This window comes from Oryzias melastigma, linkage group LG13 (assembly GCF_002922805.2).
Source record: "Oryzias melastigma strain HK-1 linkage group LG13, ASM292280v2, whole genome shotgun sequence".
Lineage (NCBI taxonomy): Eukaryota > Metazoa > Chordata > Actinopteri > Beloniformes > Adrianichthyidae > Oryzias > Oryzias melastigma.
In genome coordinates, this window is record NC_050524.1 from 982,071 (window position 1) to 986,312 (window position 4,242).

General features: G+C 44.5%; 1 protein-coding gene across 1 annotated transcript in view; it reads left to right on the forward strand.

Annotated features, from left to right (window-relative positions):
- Positions 1–1,262: 1,262 nt before the first annotated feature.
- Positions 1,263–4,242, forward strand: part of LOC112149669 (P2Y purinoceptor 14) — an 8,703-nt gene continuing 5,723 nt past the window's right edge. Inside the window, exon 1 of the mRNA XM_024277503.2 lies at positions 1,263–1,584. The gene's annotated coding sequence lies outside the window, so the exon portion shown is untranslated. The remainder of the gene's footprint in view (positions 1,585–4,242) is intronic.

Genomic DNA, 4,242 nt, shown 5'->3' on the forward strand with positions numbered 1-4,242 from the left:
CAGAAGAGAAAGAAAGTCTGAGTAAAATCTCATCGTACTTTATTATTATTCAACAAACTGTACTCATAATTTCATTAATGTTAGCCGCTCCAGCGCCTAAAACCTGATAAAAAGAAGCAGCTGTGCAGTCATAAACATGTACAACAGCGCATGGATCCGCTTGGTGTTTGTCCCGCTCAGGTCTCACGCTCCATCCACACGGTGTTATGGAGACACAATAGACTCATCTGATGTGTTTACAGTGAAGAGGCAGAAAAGCTCGGTCTCCATGTGAACTGGACCAAGACCACGTTCATGCGTGTTGGTGAGGGACCAGATCCAACCCCTATTCTGCTTGGGAATGAGACCGTAGAGCCCGTGAAGAACTTTGTTTATCTGGGGTCCAGTGTGGCAGATAATGGAGATCTTCAACCAGAGATTCTCCGCAGGAGAGCCCTGGAATCCTCTGCTTTGCAATCTCTCCAGAAACCACTTTGACGGCACAAATCCATCTCACACAAGATGAAGCTTCGGATCTGCAACTCCACCGTACTCTCCATTCTCTTATATGGCTCCGAAACATGCCCTTAAATAAGACCCTAGCCTCAAGAATAGATGGCTTTGATAGCAGGGCTCTTAGAACCATCGAGAACATCAGGTGGTTCCAGCGAATCTCCAACGAATCGCTCAGAGCCCGCACAAACCAGCCCAGAGCTTCCTCCCTGGCGGCACAGTGCCGCGTCCGCTGGTTCTTCCATGGTCTCCGTCTTCCATCTGAAGACTCAACAAGTCATTCTGAAGTTTGACCCAAAGGCTGCAGGCTGGAGACGACCACGAGGAAAGCCCCGCACTCGGTGGCTTGACATCGTTTCAGACGACGTTCGTCAACATGGCATTACTGCAAAGGACGCAGATCTGCTGGCACAAGACCGCCAGTATTGGAGACACCTGACTCATCTGATCAGCTCGATGCACCAGGGGACACCAGGCCTAACGCAGGAGCAAGATGGATGGATGGAAATTGTATTTTCTTTTTCATTTATTTGTAAAAATGCATGAGTTACAAATCAAACTAACCGCGTGAGTTTCCTTTCTCTCCATAAAGGTCTACAGAGTCCAGGAGCTGTGAGCGGTCCGGACCTCATGAGGATTCTGGAGGCCAGAGAAGTCAAACTGTGACGTCATCATTGTTTACGATGTTTTCTTCAGAGTCACGGATTCAAATCTGTAAAAGCTGAAAGTGATGTGTGTTTCCGGACTGATTGGTTTTTAAAAAAAACTTGTTACACTCATTTAAGGCGGGAAACATTTGTGCTTCTCTTTACTTTTCCTGCAGCAGCTGGCGGGAAAAAAACAAAACTTTATTGAAGAGTTTTCATGTCCGCCTCTTCAAATGAAATCCATCCGTCCCGCTTCACCGCCGAACTCCCGCACAGTTCTGCGGACCCGCCTCCAGCAGGTCTGACATCTAAAGATCTGAGACGCAGAAACAGGAAGTGAGGCTTCGGCTCACGCGCGGGCGCGCGTCCGCTCAGAGGAGCAGCAGAAGCTGCGGACTCCTGGAGGAGAGCACACCTGCATGGACAGCGGAGGCGCGGCGCTCAGGTGAGTTCCTCCCACTGCGCTGATTCTGAGACGTGATCAGGTTCGGTTCCTCTCTGAAAAGGTCCAGAATTCTCCACAGATCCTGGAAAGTTTGTTCTGAAAGCTAAGAAGTATTTGAGATTGTAATTATATTTTGACTTTTTTTAAAGAACAATAAGTATATTTTAGTAAAACAAAGCAAATGGATATAATGATTCTTTGTAGCAATAATCGGATTTTTTGTCAACACTGATTCATTCTGATCGATCCGATTCACAAACCTAGACTGGATCCAGAACATCTTTATCCCAAAGAGATCAATACCTGGTTCTGATCAGTCCAGGTGAAGTTCTACAGATTCTTGTTTTTCTTCAAGATAATCAATGAAATCTGTTTATCTGAATGTTAGTTTGATCAAGTTGTTGTTTTTCCACATCAGAATCATCAGAACATTCTAACACACCGTATGGTCACATGACTTTGATCCATTCAGAGACTGAATGATGGTTGATCAGTTTCTGCTGATGGTCGATTTTACCTGAGAGGGAAATAAATCCAGGTGGGATTTATCATTACACACCTACACAAACACACACGTAAATGTGAACGTCTTCAGAGACACAATCGCAGTTTTTAGATGTTTTCTTGAACAGCAGCTCAAACAGGAAGTAGCAGGAAGAGAAAAATTCATAGATAAATGAATATGCTGTTGATATGCTATAGCTGCTTATTCATTTATGGAATTGGCTCCAGATTGAATTCTGTTTCAGTTTTCAGGCAGGAAAACTGACACGACCAAAAGAAAGTAAAAAATGTGAACTTTTTTTAGATGATGTTTCTGACTGAATTCCATTTCTGGTTTCTGAGGTTTTAGTTTTCTCAGAAAGACTGTGGTTTTCTGTTTCCACATCTATCACGCTGTAGAAACGGAAGCTCTAAACTCAGATCTACTGCGTCTATTTCTACTGACTGCATGCGGGTGTCCCACCACAGACCACAGGACTCAGACCGTCTCAGCTGAGACCTCTGAGGTGCAGATCCGCCTCTTCACTGGACCTCCACCAGTTTATCAATGATCTATAGTGTGGAAACGCCTTCACCTGTCAGCAGGTCTGACCTCTTCTGGACTCTTCTGGACTCTTCTGGACTCTTTCCTCCAAACTCAGCGCTTGGAGGAAAATAATCTGTGCAGCTATGATTTCTACTACCTGTTGTGTTTTAAATGACCAGCGAATTGGCGCCCTCTGCTGGTGCACACGCCCCTGTCGGCTGAGAGGGCGACGGGCAGGTGTGAAGAAAAGGGGAGGGGCGAAGGGTCAGTTCAGCGCAGGTCTCTCCTACAGTGGCACCTCCAGAAATTATTCCTAGGGGTGGCCGCTGGGGCGCCACTTTAAATCTTGGGGTGGCAGACCAAAACCATGAGCTGTTTTCTAAAAAAGTAATTCTACTCAACCGAGTTAAACAGCCTGTAGAAAACCGTCAGAACGTCACCTGCTGATATGTTAAGTTAATAACATCTGCATTCATCACTAATCGCATCCGTTAAAGATGTCTTGAATGAAGCTAATGAGACCAGGATACGCGACTTCAGGGTTATCTGCAGCTCATTCCAGTCATGGGGCAGAAAAACAGAATGAGGAGCGACCCAACGTGGTTCGACCTCTGGGTACAACCATGGTGAGAAAGTCACACAAACTGAGAGAAGTGCTTGGAATGTTTAGGATGGACTGAAGGTAATGTGGTGGGACGGCCATTTGACCATGTGACCAGCCACGCACGGCCACGTGTTAGACTAGAGCAGGGGTATTCAAATCCAGGCCTCGAGGGCCGGTGTCCTACATGTTTTCCAACCAACCTTCCATTGAAGCTCCTTATTGGCTAAACATACCTGATCCTGGAAATTAGTAGCCAATAAGGAGCTACAATGGAAGGTCGGTTGGAAAACATGTAGGACACCGGCCCTCGAGGCCTGGATTTGAATACCCCTGGACTAGAGGATGAAGAAGACGGAGTAGATGGAGGGAGCTGGTTAGCTGTGAAGAGCCGAAAGCCAAAAGGAAAATAGGATTTACTTAAGAGAAAAATGACGATCTGCAGGGAAAAGTAATAAACTCAAAAACAGCAGCATTAGCAGATGAAGCCTCAGATCTTCACGTCCTCAGAATCTTCCTCTTCATCCATTTCAAAAGCATCACAACCATTATTGTTTCACTTGGTGCTTTCGTTGTCTTTCCCTCATACTCTGTTCATGTTCTGCTGCTGCGTACTCAGGCATGAAAACGTCAGTCATGTTATAAAACCTGAGAGAAGACGACACGAATATTATTAGTGTTTTGGTTTGTGAGAGAATAATTATGAACTGAAACTTTCTAAATGAAGGAATTAACGGTTTTGATAAACATACAACTTTTTTATTAGACAGTGTTTGGGTAGTAGAACTCTAATGTGGCTGGTAGACGTTGGATGTTCTAACCATAACTAAAAATGTACCAATCACTGGACGGAAGAGCAACATGACTGATTGTTCTTCTCTGGAGTACAGATCAGTTTGGTCTTTTCAATTTTCAAATCACGAATGTTCTTCTAACCGTCATATTTTATTATAGTTTATTTATATACAATGTTTTTTAGTTTGTATTATTTTATGTACTGATAACTGTTTTGCTGCACAGAATTGTG